Source organism: Phoxinus phoxinus (assembly GCF_949152265.1).
Source record: "Phoxinus phoxinus genome assembly, chromosome: 2".
Lineage (NCBI taxonomy): Eukaryota > Metazoa > Chordata > Actinopteri > Cypriniformes > Leuciscidae > Phoxinus > Phoxinus phoxinus.
This window is the reverse complement of record NC_136877.1, coordinates 41655291-41671543: the sequence shown is the minus strand read 5'-3', so window position 1 is coordinate 41671543 and position 16253 is coordinate 41655291. Positions and strand designations below refer to the sequence as shown.

Genomic DNA, 16253 nt, shown 5'->3' with positions numbered 1-16253 from the left:
TTCAGTCTGTTTTCCATACAAAGCTATCATATGACTTCAGAAGACTTGGAATATGGCATATGGGCTTTTTAAATAATGCTTTTATGGTGCTTTTTTTGTCTTGACAGACCATCTTCCCATTGTATGGAAAAGAACAGACATTTTGTTTCTTTTGTGTTGCACTGAAAATGGAAAAAAAAATTATGTGTTTTCAGCAACAAGAGGGCGAGTGGATGATGAAAGAAGTTTCATTTTTTGGGGTGCACTATTCCTTTAAGATTAGAGCGCGTCTGATAGCACAGCAGGAAATGTAATGTGTCTCACAGCAATGCCTGCGACGACGCTGGCAATAACAGGGTGAAAAATGAAAACACAAGCCTGTGGCGGATGGAGTGGAAGTTTATTTGAATCTCCAGGATGATCCACACGGTCATTTATTCTACGATCAGATGTCGACTTGGTGACAACAGGTGCCGCATCGTCGGGCCAAACACAGCCTTTCCCTTTAGATCCCAGATATGAGACGCTTCGCACGAGACCTGCAAGAGAGAACAGAGGTCATTATGGACAAAACCCAAACAAAACAACGCAACTTTAATTAATTTGATAGAAATTAATCATTTTATTTAGAAAGGATGCATTAAATTGATCAAAAGTAACAGTAAAGACATTTATAAGGTTTAAAAAAAATGCAAATAAATCCTGTTCTTTTGAACTTTCTGTCTGTTTCTAAAGGATCATGTGACACAGAAGACTGAAGTAATGAAGCTGAAAATTCAGCATTGCTACCAAAGGAATTAAATAAATTGTAAAACATATTCAAATAGAAAACACTTAATTTAAATTGTAATAATATTTCACTATATATATATATATAATATACACACACACACACGTGTATGTGACTTTATATATTGCTTATACCGTTTAAAAACATCTGACTTTGCATTTTAGAGTTTGTAAATCCATGTCACACTGCGCAATTTGCCATTTCATAATCACATTTAGATATGCAGCACACCGAGAGAAAATACTTTTTGCAGGTAAATAGATGTCATGGTGTAGATCGACAAAAATAGCACCTCCTTCCCTTTCCCTGCAGTTAAAGCGTAAAAGTCAGCAGACCGCGGACTGCTCCTTTGCTTTCATCACGCTGACTTTGTGCCTGGCGTGATGGAATTCTGTGAAAATCGACAGGGGGAAAAAAATCCCCTTATTAGGTTTTCTAATGCACGTAGATTCCCTCGAGCCAAATACCACTAGATCTACAAGGCGGACGCATACTGAGCCGTTCAGAGGTGACATGTATCTTTCATCACAGCTCAGCATGCATGTTTATTTATTTTTTTAAATGTGCATCATTAACAATCACAATTTCTCTTTATAAGCACATTTTAATCTTCTACCTACAGTATGCGTGTTATCAGTGGACTGGTTTTCTGAATGTTGCATGAAAACTCACATATCTATCTTTAGCCAGCCGGCCCATGATGTAATGCATACAGAATGGCCATCTGAAGATAATATTGCACAGATAATTAGCAGTGTTGCTAAATCAAGCATCATTATTAGTGTTGCTTATAGTTAGTGATATAAACAAACCACTTATATAAATTTGGGATGTAAGTCATCCATCACCATTTGTGCTATACATACATGAACGATAACTCTGAATGACACATTTTGTTGAGGAGAAGTGTACAGAAGACACTACAGACAAAACCATAGCTTTCGCAGTTCAGTTTTGAGATTTTAGTCTATTTTGCTTCCGTAACTCGCCTCTTTAAGACTAGTGGAAAGAAAACCAAGAAGATGTTTATTTTATTACACTTTATTTGTGTCTGTAGATTTCAATAACAGAACATATCTTTCTAGGTCGTTTTTTTCAAAATGAGTTTTTTTTCCTCATTCACCGAGCCAGAAATCTCAACAGCACTTACATACACTAAACTTTCCCATTTTATTCTATCTATATTCTGAAGGTTTTTACTGAAGGGTTTGTTCATATCAATCGCCTGATTTATACAACATTTTATTGCTAAACACATTTTTGATTTTACTTTTTCTATCCAAAATTTCCATTGCAAAAAAATGTTTATATGTCAACAAAATGAAACAATATTCATATGTCTGTTCTGGAAATGTATGCAAATGAGTGTATATTTAATTAGAGAGTGCTTTATTTGCATATTTAAACATAACATTTTAGAACATAATTGTCTTAATGTACTGTGATTAATCCACTTGGGAAAAATTATTATATCTATTAGTTATTTTTACCTTATTCGCCCATTTAGACTTATTATTTGGATAAAAGCATCTGCCGGATGCATAACTAAAAATGTAAATTATTTATTTGGTGGGCAGACAAAGCAAGGGAAAAACAACCAAAAGGAGGAACCCAAGCCCTATCCAGAGAGCAGATATCATTGTAGAATTGAAGATGTGCTCATCTAGCAAACACTCAAAAACCTTAGGAATGACCCACAACATTTCCCACAGTTTTGCACAATAAAGCTTTTCCAGACAGCGTAGAAATTGGGTTTCTTGAGTTTCAGACTGCTCTTCCACTCCTTCATGCGCTTTCTGACTTCCTTACAAATCTCCAACACCGAGAAAGTCTATTCCAAAACATTACATCACCATTGTAAAGACAAGCTTCGCTTAGATCCAGACCTCGCCTCTCGGCTTTACCTCCCCATGCTATCTGCGTTTGAGACTAAATATCTCTTCCTGGGCTGCCTATCTTCTTACAGAGACTGTTGCCCTCCGTGGCCCTCGCAGATAACACACTTCCACCCCTGTCCTTCATGTTGACCCTGTGCTATCAGCACAGAGTAAAAGAGCAAGCAGAACTCACGGAACAAAGTCTGCCGTCTCCGCTGCTCACGTGAGCGATTTCTAATCGCAGTAACAGTCATGATATAGCTGGAATGCTGCTGGAAGAAAAACGGTTGGTATTAGGTCTATCGATCAATTAAAATGGAATTAATCGAATCAAATGAAGATTAAATCAATCAAATGAATAGTAATTAGTTGCATATATCAATGTGACAAGACAATAAGAAAATATTGCAGAGGAATAGAAATGGCTTTAGCTATATACCATTGAACAATGAAGTATGAAGTCTACTAGACATTTTGCAGTCAAGTTTGTCAAACTATTAAAGGTATGGTAGGCAATTTCGGATTGCAATAGCAAGTTAGCTTTGAAAGCATGAGATGTCTCCAAAGCATATTAGAATGATTTCTGAAGGATCATGTGACACTGAAGACTGGAGTAATGATGCTGCTTTCACGGGAAAAATTTTAATTTTAAAATATTTAATGTTTTAATTGCAATAAAATATTACCCTTTTACTGTATTTTTGATCAAGTGAGCATAAGAGACTTCTTTCAAAAACATTTAAAAACAAAATCTCAACAACCCCAAACTTTATACAGTAGGCCTACACACACACAAAGAGAGAGAGAGAAGAGAGAGAGAGAGAGAGAGAGAGAGAGAGAGAGAGAGAGAGAGAGAGAGAGAGAGAGAGAGAGAGAGAGAGAGAGAGAGAGAGAGAGAGAGAGCCTGAACAGTTTTCTCATTTCCCCATTTTTCTTAATCACTCTTATTTATAAACGTAATATATATATAACGTAATCTTCACAAATACATCTACAGATAAAATATCAAATAGCCGCCACGTCTCCAGCTGCACGATATATACAGTCAGGCCGCCCGGCACTAACGCGAGTCCTGATCAGGGAGCGCAAACAAGAGGATGGGAGGTTTTTCCTTTCCCTTTCATTACCCTGAAATATGTTTCAAACTACTGGCTGACTTTTACGAGAGCAAACAGGATTGACCCAGAGCAGCAGTTAAAGGAGGCTTTACGAGTTCGGCGGGCCTCCATGCTCCACTTGCACTCCAAGAAAACACTGTAGATGAACTTCAGCAGGATAGTCAGATAGGAAAACTCCTCATTTATTTAATTGCAGCATTCGGTTGTATAATCCAAAGCTTTTTTTGAGCGCATGTTGCTGTAATGATGTAAGAAACATGCACAGTGGAAACCTGAACCACAAGCTTTTAATATATAAATGCAATTACCATAGCCCATAAAAGTCTTGGGACTACTGACTACAGTGGAGCAGATTAAAAGCCATTTCCATCAGCCTACTGGGTCAAACAGAGGCTCTCAGGCACATCAAAATGAGTCTCTTCTGGAAGGTTCCGAGGCAGAGAAAGTTGCTGACGTGACACCTTCAAGGAATAATTCATACAAAAGTGACAATTCTCACATGATTTACCTACCCTCATGTCGCTCCAGAGCTGTTTGATTTTCTCTGAGAGCTTTACAGAATGTTAAAGTAGCTTTTTTTTTACATACAATGACAGTGACTATAGGGGACGTAAAGCTCTAAAATGCAAAAGACACATAATAAAAGACAAGTAGTCCAACTAGAAAAAGACAGAAATGGATCAAGATATATCAACGAGACAGCATTTTAAATATAATTCACATTTGCATATATTCAATATGCTGCATGAGGTGCTTTTTTGACATAAAAGATGTCAGCCAGTTTGAATATGCCGAAGTAGTGTTGTTCCGATACCAATACCAGTGAAATTTCACGATTCTTCTCAATTTCAACACTGCAGCAAAACATTTTTTTAAAGTTCCTGCATTTTAAACAGCATTAGACTGCAGCGATGGTTTGATTCCCAGGCAATGCATGAACTGATATAAAACGTTTACTTTGAATGCAATGTAAGTGGGTTTGAATAAAAGCATCTATCAAATGCGTAAATGTAAAACAAACAAAATTTAATCTCCAATTTGTAAATATTTGATTCTTTTTATGTTCCTGTAGCTAAATCAGCACCTGGCTAATTGATTCCTATAGGGAATGCATAAACTGGGAATCAGACACATTAAAAAGTTGACTTTGAATGCAAAGTTAGTCGCTTTGAATAAAAGCATTTGCCAAATGTATAAATGTTGCTGCTTAATTATTATTTTTTTGCCTGTGAAAACTGTGAATTATTATTGCAAACTTTTATTATGCACTTTTATTTAAACAATGATAAATAAATTAATAAATTAAAACAACCGCATCTAGCTTTCAAGTATTTTTTTTTTAAATTAACTAAACCTCGCTTCAAAATAGACAAATAAACAGTCGGTAACAAAAATGAAGAACAAAGCAACAAAAAACTAAAAAAAAGACATACAAAAGAACAAAGAGAGCTCTAGATGATTTTCATAATGTAACTGTAGAGGCTGATTAAAGCTTTTAAATGCATCCACACAAGAGCAGTGAGCGATTATCTCTTTTTCTTGTCAGCAGTTTGATTATTTTTAATCTCATTACAGAGAGGATCAGGTCTATTATGGAGCATTTACACCTGATGCACAGATCAATTATGACATATCAGATGTTTCGGGCCCATCTGTTTACATTCAGACATAAATGGCTGTTCACATTAATATCTTGCCAAGATCAGCATATATGCCCTTTTAACTTGGTTTGCAAGACCCATGCATCGGCCAGTGGAAAAAAAAACCCTAATTTTTCTCAGTGGTGCCGGATCGTAAGCGAGCTGGGCTAAAGGTGCGACGGCCTCTAGGGTGATGAGCAGTGATGATTAATTCAATGAGAGCAGTGTGTGTGTGTGTGTGTGTGTGTGTGTGTGTGTGTGTGTGTGTGTGTGTGTGTGTGTGTGTGTGTGTGTGTGTGTGTGTGTGTGTGTGTGTGTGTGTGTGTGTGTGTGTGTGTGTGTGTGTGTGTGTGTGTGTGTGTGTGTGTGTGTGTGTGTGTGTGTGTGTGTGTGTGTGTGTGTGTGTGCTAACGGGAAGAGAGCGGAAGATGGTGAAGGTTATAGCCGCTCTCCGGAGGCCAGGGGGAATCTGAGCCTTCAGAAAGAGCTGGTGTTGAAACAGCTATTTTTACAGCCTGCTCTCTCCAGGACTCTGTAATCCAGCAGAGACTGGGACGCGTCACTGTGCTGACGGTGACAAGTACAATAGAGCCTTTACTGCCAACACAGCACTGCACCTCTGACCTGAGACACCTCCCAAACTCACGGAGGTCACTGATGGACTGGCCACCTCACTTTGGAAACGCAGCGTGAGGTGGAGGTCATCCTCAAAGGATTATTGGACCAGGTACTAATGAGGTTTGGGACAAGATGGTGGGGCTGATTAGATGGTGAAGCTGCTTAAAACTTGTAGACCACCTTGGACCAGCAACAAACCAGCTACCATCTAGCAATGCGTGTTTGACCACCTTAAAAGTGAAGTGCGCCATTTCTGTAACCAGTCATTATTTTTGCATTTCTTTTTGCCACTATTGTCACAGAAATTACACTGATATTACCTGCTTATCCAGTGACTGCTTTGGACAATGTTTACATATAATGTGTGTATCATTGCTGTTAACTAAATTTAACTTAAACTAATACTAAATTCAGTTAAATGAAATTGATTGTTGTGAGATGAGTAAAAAACACAGTTGCATAAATCTACAAGGCATCTTTATATAGGCTAACCTGCAAAAAGTATCATCCGCTTGAGGTAATTGTGTAAATGTATGAACTACCAAATAATGAGACTAATCCCACTTAAATAATGTGAATTGATTGGTAGTCACATTATACCTTTACATACATGTCGTTATTGTTAACTAAAACTATTCAATTTCATTTGCGTTAATTGAAATAAATCTGAAAAATAAAATAAAAAATAACATTGCATGTAAAAATTAAACAAAGGAAAACTATATAATTAGAAATGTTGCCTTGGCAACTAATTTAAATAAAAGTGTAAAGTGAAGCACTAACATGACCAAATCTAAAGCTGAAACTGATAAAATGCACATAATTCAATTACTAAAACTTAAACTAAAATTAATTCAAAGCATTAATCATTTTAATATTATAAAAACAACACTGAATACATTTTGCCTAAACTTAAAGTTCTTACTTTTATATAAAAAAATGTAAATAAAAAAAATGCACAGGGACTTGAACGAATTGGTGAATCTTGACTCTTTGAACAAACTAATTTGATGAATCAAACTTTACATGAGAGAAAATGGACTTTATATGCATTAACTATTTCAGACACAGTGGCTTATGAATATCTCAAATCCCCTTATATGCATGAGCTGTAAAGTGCTACTGAATATCTGAACGAACAATGAAGACGTGAATCTCGCCAGTTTTTCTTTTATCTGTTTAAAATATAAATCAAATCTTTCTTCAACAAATGCATCTATTTTTATTTTCATGGCAGTGACTGGCAAATAAGACAAAAATTACCAGCTGCTGCCCTAAAAAACATAATTTAGCTGCTGGTATGTTTTAATTTCCCACCTTAAATATTTGACAACACGATTGAATTATTGCCATGGTGAAGCTGTAAAGCTGTGTGCACATTACTGCGGAACTCTACTGAAAAATGCAATGCATGCTAGTAGCATTGCTTTTAGTTAGTTACACCTCAACACCTTAGTCTGTAGGCTACTGGTGAAGAAGTAAAGAGCTTTGCTCAACAGTTTCCCACTTACACACCTGCAGGATCATTGATTTAACCAGCATGATGCAGCTGGTTTTGAAGCTAATTGAGCAATTGTGCATACTGTGCATAGGAGCCAATTTATGCTTCTGCCAGTGGGTGCCCACACTACTCTTTTTTTTTTCTGCGCAAAGATGCGCTTGATGAATTAATTTCACAAAAAGTTCTTTGTGTCTTGCTTAGAGAAACACACTGCCTGCAAATTCAATACCAGCCAAACAAAACATTTTTTTTTCACGTTTCAATAAAACACGGCTGCCTATACAGAAAGACAAAGGAAATCGATGCTACCTGACTAGAGAAAACCAAGAAAAAAAATGCTGTTGACGTCCCCTTTTGCCAAATAGGAAAAATTCAACACCCAGTATACACTGTGCACGTTGCCATCCAAGGCCGCTCCCACCAGTCTGCTATGGATACTCTTAAGAGTCAAATTGCAGCTTGTTTTAGTAGGAAATCCTTCTTAGCTAACTTTTAGTCATAATGCTGTTGACTAATGTTCCCGGGCGCATAAGTTCAAAGAGTAAACGTTAAAAGCGAGAGAGAGAGCGAGCGAGAGAGAGAAACGTTACTTTCGGTTACTTCAAACTGGAAGACCATGAACACATGTTCCCTTTCGAGAGTACTCTCGTGATGCGTAAGGCTTGCTTACGGTATGGGAAAACTCCTTTTCTCGAGAATATTGAAGACTAAATTATCCTTATAATTTTACATATGTAAAACGCAGTGCAGCTGCACAGCAGACCACAGCAGAGCATTCTAGCGCGCTGATTGGCTGTGCTGCAGCAACTGCACAAACCTATGGCGAGGTCGCTCCGCGCCTGTCACGTCAGAGCGCACCAATATGGGTGTGGTTTAATCCCATAAAAAGCCCATTTCCCACCATAGGAATTTAGATTTAATCTCCTTCAGCTCACGTACCTTGACGCTGACCTCCGGATTGAGAAGCCGCCGCCGCAGAAAAGGCCTTCAGCAGAAGGAGCCACCTGCACTGCAGCTCTGGGGATGTCGGTTCCTGTTCCTGGACACCGCCTTCAGCCCGCTGTTCTGCTTTGCCATCCGGCGAGCCAATATCCTTTAAAAGTAATATACTTAATATACTTTATATTCGCCGCTGCAACACGCACACACTCACAAAAAGAGCAAGGCGTTGTTTCAAATGCCTCGTACATCCTGTGCCTCGTGCAGAGGCCCTCTATCCGGCGGAGTTCGTCACATCCTCTGCACCGTGTGCTTGGGCCATGACCACGCCGATGCTGCACTCTCCAAGCGCGGCTGCCCGACGAAATGACGCTGTCGACCCTGTGGGCTCGACTCGCCATTTTCAACGAGGATTCCGTCCCCTCCGCTCTCCCTCATCTCTCGCTCGGGCCGCGCAGGAAGAAGCGCCGCGGACAGAGAATGCCAGAGCGCATGAGCGAGCCCACGCCTGATATCCCCCGCGTGCAACGCTCTCAGAACCACCCTCACAGGTCTTGTTCATGCAGGATGAACAGCACCCCTCTCAGCTAGCGGCCGTTCCTGTTTCCTTCGGCGGACCGGAAGTGGAGGATGATGAAGACGACAGCTTTTCCATTGCTGCGTCACAGAGTGAGGAGTGATCGGGCTCTATCACGGACCCCGCGTTTTCAACTCAGGACAGCTCCGGTGGCGTCAGGGAAGGCCGTGGGAGACCTCGGACTGGATTGGTCTCAGCCTGTAGAACCCTCGCGAAGCAGGCTAGACGAGTGGTTCCTGCAAGGACGCCGTCAAGCTCCTCCGCAAAGGGCCTCTTCCCTGAAGTTCATGACGAACAGACAAAGTCATGCAAGGCTCCTTTCTCCTTTCTCGTCTTAAATCCTCGGCTTCTTCGACAATCTCGACGGCGCAAAAGAGAAGGTTTATGACAACATTCCGCCGTTAAGGACCTGCGTAGCGCTACTGACTATGGCGCTGCGTGCAACGAAGGTTACCGCGGCAGGAACATGTCTAATTTGACTGTGCCAGAGCGCCACCTTTGGACATCACAAGTCATGCGCCATTTCCTCCCCAAGCTCTTCGGACCGCCGCACCTCCTCAGCCTTCTAAGACAGCGCCGCCGCCTTTTCAGCTGTGGCCTGTGACAAAGTCTCGCTAACGCTCTCATTCCGCAAGCCGCGGTCCCCCAAAACGAATGGGACCTCGACCCAAAGCTGCGTCGAACTCTGAGCCTCCAAAGCCTTCCTAACCACAGGATGAAAGAGACAGTGGTTAAATCTCGCCGCGGCCGGATTAACGCCACAAACTCTCTCTGCACTTCTCCCAGTCCCCTCTATTCAGGCGGCTGGGGATTTTAACACTGCAGTAAACGAGCCTGTCATAAAACATGCACGCCTGCACACAAACGCTGTTTTAACGACGAACATAACAAAACACAGAAAGAGTTTTTTCTTTGTTCCCAATGTAGGCAGTGTGCCCACCACACAGTTTGCAGCCCTGCACATAAGCACTGTTCACACAGCGTCGCAAAATCATTCAGATTTTCCCGTTAACCAGCTCCCCGGCTCACGGCGAGCGTGCTCTGAATGTAAAGCTCTTAGAGTTTACTTGGAGCGTTCCGCTGCATCCAGGCAGTCGGAACAGCTCTTTGTTTGCATTGGGGGTCGCACCAGAGGGCACGCGATCACGAAGCAGAGATTGTCGCGATGGATAGTAGATGCTATCTCGCTGGCATATGAGTCAAAAGGTCTCTGCTGCCCCATGGGCGTCAGAGCTCATTCCACTAGAGGCATGGCCTCATCTTGGGCTTGGTCCAGTGGAATACCACTTAAAGATATCGGTGCGGCGACAGGCTGGGCCTCTCCGTCCACGTTTATCAAGTTCTATAACTTGGAGGTTCCCGCTTTGCAAGCTAAGGTTCTTTCCATACAGAAAAACGTTTAAGCACTATATAACACTTATAGGCCCAACACTGTCTGGTCTAGTTATACATATCCCCTTATAAGGCCCACCGACGTTGGTCTCCTTTTGGGGTCATAACTTACTCTTCTATGGGCCCCGGGCTATCTTCCCGGGCCATAGTATGTGTGGGTTTGTAAGCACGCACAGCGTTTTCCCATAGCGTAAGCTAGCCTTACACAATACGAAACCCGCCGTGCAATTGTGCTTAGATCGGGTTGATCGCTTCAGTCGATTTAACCTAATTTCCTATGGCGGGAAATGGCCTTTTTAATAGACTTAAGCCACGCCCATATTGGCGGGCTGTGACGTGACAGGGCGCGGAGCGACCTGATAGGTTCACGTGGCTCAGCCGCCTCGCCATATAGGTTTGTGCAGTTGCTGCAGCACAGCCAATCAGCGCGCTAGAATGCTCTGCTATGGTCTGCTGTGCAGCTGCACTGCGTTTTACATAAAATTATAAGGATAATTTTGATTCAATATTCTCCAGAAAAGGAGTTCTCCCATAGTGTAAGCTAGCCTTACGCAATACACGTTCCCGATTACAGACATTGTAACAACACAAAGCGAGGTGAAAATTGGCAAAGTCACATCGCGTTTTTCTGTGGGTGCATGCTCGCCTATGACACTGCACAACAACTTGTATGCAAACGTTACGGATCCTGCGTGGGGTAAATCTCTCAGCACGCATGTGAAAAGGCAGCAGCAGAATGTTTCAGATTCTTTCTCTGACAGGCTCAGCTGGTACCGAATCGGAGGTTGTGATGGGGAGATAAGAAGGTTCAGAAAGCCAGCACTGATACGGTCGACTGGTGAGAAGAAAGCCATCAGCGCTGCGGTAACCCTGTGGCAAAAGTGTTTTAATTCCTCATGTCATCTCATCTGCTAACCCAATGCTCAGCAGGACAACTGGCAGGAAATTCATTGCTTTCCTTTTCATACTTTCTCCAAAACCCAACAGGTGGCATACTGAATATCAGCCACTGTGAATTTGGCTTTTCATGCTCATTCTCAGTTTTCTCAAATGAATGACAGTAGAACACAATTAGTGGCTAATGTGTATAACATGTATATATATATATATATATGATGGTAAAAAAAAAAAAAACCCTAATGTGACAATTATGGTTCCAAAACACTAATGTTTTTGTACTTTTTTGTTTTGCAATGCATTGACTCTGGAGTGACCATGTGGGCTTTAATTAGGACATATTGTCAGTATATTCAGTACATCTCCCCTAAAGAGTGTCAAAAAGCAGTCGTGTGTTCATGAGAATCCAATGGGATCCAGGTGTTCAGGGCTGTGCAGGTGTGACACAGGGATGCAGCAAGGCTTATTGCACTATAGATAGTTATCCCTCATTATGAAACATCTGCCACAAACATTAAATTGACGTATTTTAAAAGTACAAAATGTTGACAAAACATGCTTTTTGTAGCATCAGGGAACCGTTTTCATGATAGCACAAACTCAATGTAGGTTTTATACAAATGTAAATTTGCTGCCTGCCAATAGGAAAGAAAAATCACGAAAAAATACAATTTTCATCTGGGACTGAACAGAATAAGGCAGAAGCTGGTGGAAACATTTCTTCTCAAAGGTCAAGCATATTTGAAGGGTCACGGCTGTGAGGGGAAGGAAGGAAGGGAGGGAGGGAGGGAACGCCCAATGCAAAATCCACAACCCAAGGAACATTTGAAAGATCCGTCATTAAAACACACACTTACACACAAACACAACACATGCTCACGGATATGACCTGAGGAGAGACAAACTATGAGATCTAGCTGCTGAAAATCCTGCATGATAATTAAATGCACATTCACACCCATGTGTGGGAACTTTTGACTACTCGATAAGTCAGGACAACATATGTTTTTACATTATTTTAAATAATCAAAATAATTCAAGCAATTTCAACTTTTCTTTTTATAAGTTATGCAAGAAGTCAGTCTAATGCCATTTAAGTTGATTATACTTAATTTAAGGCAGCAACTGAACTTATTTTTTTTAAGTTGAGATAGGTGGACATTTTTTACTGTGTAAAAATCAAATTAAACTTCTCCACAGAAGCATTAAATAAGCTGAATCAAAACTAATATAATTATCTCTCTTCCAAACACAGTCATGTATACTATTCAGCTGCATTCGCGTAATAGAGGGTGTACAGTATAAGCTCCGATGTGCGAAATAAAGGCTCAAACCTGTCAAATTCAACTGAAGGCATATTCTTTTATTCCTGCCACCGCTGACAATGAACCAAAAGCCTCTTTTTCTGTTTGTAGATAAGACAAAGTGTAGAGCTATCATTTTATCAGCAGTGAGAGGGAACAGACTTTTTTTCTCTTTTTTTTAAAATCTCTCTCAATGATGAAACCTTTCTAAAAACACCCTATATTCAATATAGAGACTAAGAAACACAGAAGAAGAAAAAAGAAGAAAAAAAACCTTCAGGGCCCCAAAGCAACAGAGGTTTAATATTTAGGTTTGAGGGGATAAATGGTGGTAAATGAAAATTTGACGAAATCCAACAGCATAAATTACAAATTACACACACACACAAAAAAACTTTGCCCCCATCCAAATAAGTTTTGGCCTAAAAAAAATAGGACATTACTGTTGTGAGACAAGTGAAAATACGCAGTTTCAAAAATCTTTCAGTTGTTTTATGAAGCTCATATAATCCGCAATAACGCTGACAGAATTATGAGATATTCCTAAATATTTTTAATTGATTGACAGACCTACATTATAAAATGTTATAATTCAAATAAAATAAATATTGTTTGGTAAAAATAGTTTTCGTTAATTTAAATAAAGTTGAAATATAAATGGCAAAAGCACATGACAAATAACTATAACTTAAAATTAAAATGATAAAAAAAATAAAAGTTAATTCAAAATATAAATGAATACTATTTATAAATAACAATAAAATAACACTGATGGCTTCAGAAGAAAGTGTTACCAAAGATTCTAGAAATAACGGAAACTAATCCAAACTGTGTGAGAACTGAGTGGAGAACAGGCGCTAATTGATGTATATGGAGAATTAGATCAGGCTAAGAGGTTGTGATTAATCTGTTTTGACATGTCACCAATCTCTCAAACCAACGAAGGAAAAAACTCAGCTAAAACGTTACGGTTGTGTTTTAAAACAGCACTTGGGACTCTCATTTTAACTCTGCTTGTTTCCAACCCATTTAAAGAACATAAAAGTGCAGTAACTATGTTTTTGTTTAATTAGGTGCTCTCAAAGGATGAGTAGTTAAGTCAGGATGCCAGTGGTGGTTTGTCAAGAAAAGGGCAAGCGTTGTGAACCTGTGAACCATTATCACTCAAGACAACATGATAAGATACAAGTATAAAAAAAATCTAATTGATCCCCAGAGGGCAGCAACAGAGCTAAACAAAGCTTTAGTGAGTGACAAGGAAAAAGACTGTAGGGTTAATACGGGAATCCCTTGTATTAAGGTGTAAAAAACTAATCCACAGTAAAATGAAGCGAACAAACGAACAGTGTCTTATTGGTTCAATCTGGAACTTTGTTAAAAATACAGTTCATCCACTTTCTTAATGTTAGGATCACAAGCAAGGCAATGTAAAAACGGTGTTTTTCCACAACGTGGTACTTCAAAACATCTTGTAATCCTCAGAGACATCTCTATGGTTTTGTTGCTGGAGTAATCCTGTGTTTGTGTCTCTCTGTATTTACTACTACATGACATTTGTGAATCGGTGGGCGGGGCTAAAGAGGCAATGGTGAGTAGACGTTGATATTCTTATTCAGAGGTGGTTACGTCATGACAAATTTCAAAATGAATCGTTTAGGCAGCTTGGTTTCAATAAAAGCTGTTTTTGGTCTATCGAGGAAGTTTTGAGTTTTGAAACCAACATATTTGTATAGTATAGTAAACTCGTATGTCAAAAGATCAAGAAAAAATTTATTCCTCAATTCATGACCCCTTTTAACACCTGTATAAGTGCCATGTCAAAACAACACATTTGATACACTGATGCATCTTCTATATGGAGTAAAAATAGTTTTAGATTCAGCCATGATATGATTGGCTCATGGTGTCATTCAGCTGTGCTGGTGAAGCAGAATTGAATTAAACTTCATGTTCAACACATCTGAGGGTTACAGAACGGGAAGATGTCTAAACACCTCTGTGTCAGAGGCCAGATCAGCTTTCAGATGAGTTCAATGAACAGTTATGAATCATGACCTGCAAAACCATCACATGCCTTTTCACTGCAAACAGTCTTTTTGCAGCCAAAGCACGCAGCGCTTCAGTGCTGGACGCAGTCCATATTTCGATGATCTTCATCTCTAATCGCTTTAGCAGTGGTGTGTAAACAGGCGTCAGCTGGATCAGATTGTTGTCTGCTGATCCAACAAGCGGCTGAGACATTTACTTATAAGCACCAGGAAGTGGACCATAATTAACAAAGTATGATCTTATTAGAAATGGGGGGTAATGACTTTTTGGTTGCTGTGGCAATGGTACAATAGTTAATATCACTTAGTATAATTTCAGAGGTACTGGGAGACACCGACTGTGTTCCAAAACCTAGTGAGCGAACTACATAACAAAAGTGTGCAACATTCATCACTGAATTCAGATAGATAGATAGATAGATAGATAGATAGATAGATAGATAGATAGATAGATAGATAGATAGATAGATAGATAGATAGATAGATAGATAGATAGATAGATAGATAGATAGATAGATAGATAGATAGATAGATAGATGACATTTCAGTTAGACAGACAGACAAGTCTATTGAGAAACACACTCTTTTTGGTATCCCCTCAACCACTGGATCGGTCACCAGATGCTTATTCTGGAACCTCATCATTTATTAATCAAGCATTGCGTATCACATGAGGGGTCAGAAAATTTCAGGTGCAGGTTCAGTAAAAACACTTGAGTTAATGACGAAATAATTCCAGAGAAGCTGCAAATCCTCCTGGGAGGAAGACGCGCAGGCTAATTATTCTCACGTTAGAAAGATTTAAATCATCGTTAAGATTAAGCAAAAAAATAGCAACGTTAATGCATGATAAATAGAATGCGCGCGGTAAACACCTTTGACACACACATCACGGGAACACAAACCCACAAAGCACATCACAGATCTGCCAGTACGCTACAAGCATCGCCCGGGCTTAATTAAAAAAGACAGAAAGAAAGAGCGAGAGTGAGAGACTGGAGTATTGGCTTCAGATAAGTGAAAATCCTGCCTTGTATACCAATGACAAACCCAATCACAACAGCTTTTCAGCACTCACAACAACATAATGCCGCTTTATAGCTGGATTTAAAGGGACATTGCACCGCTAAAAAAAAAAAAAGATAATTCAGTCACAACTACATTTTTGCGAAATTCCAAAAACTCACATACAAATCACTGCAGTTTCCATCTGAAAAGGCCACTAGTGGTAGTAAAACACCAACCACTTTCATTTATTTTCATTTCATTTTCTAAATGACAAATTCTGTCATTTAATTCTGATTAAATGGGGTAGATTATTGATTCTTAAACACAAATCTTCATGCGGTACCTCAAAACATTCTCACCATAGTGCATGATTAGTAAACTAATACGTTTGCATCACATAACCAGATACATTTCTATGGCTTTTCTGACATAGAACACTTGCTTGGTTTTGAAACAGCTTCAGCAAATGCGTTCATCTCACATTTGCTTTTGTAAACGCTATCGGTTAGACATATTTTCAAATGAGCCATTTAGCACCATTTATCGGACATTTCATTTACAAACT

General features: G+C 39.6%; 1 protein-coding gene across 3 annotated transcripts in view; it reads right to left on the bottom strand.

Moving 5' to 3' along the window:
- cemip (cell migration inducing hyaluronidase 1) overlaps window positions 1-16253 on the bottom strand; it is a 124409-nt gene that overhangs the window by 72216 nt on the left and 35940 nt on the right. The window contains exon 3 of one of the 3 annotated variants that reach the window (XM_079638245.1): window positions 358-518. The exons of the other annotated variants lie outside the window; for them this stretch is intronic. The gene's annotated coding sequence lies outside the window, so the exon portion shown is untranslated. The remainder of the gene's footprint in view (window positions 1-357; window positions 519-16253) is intronic. 3 annotated transcript variants of the gene reach the window in all.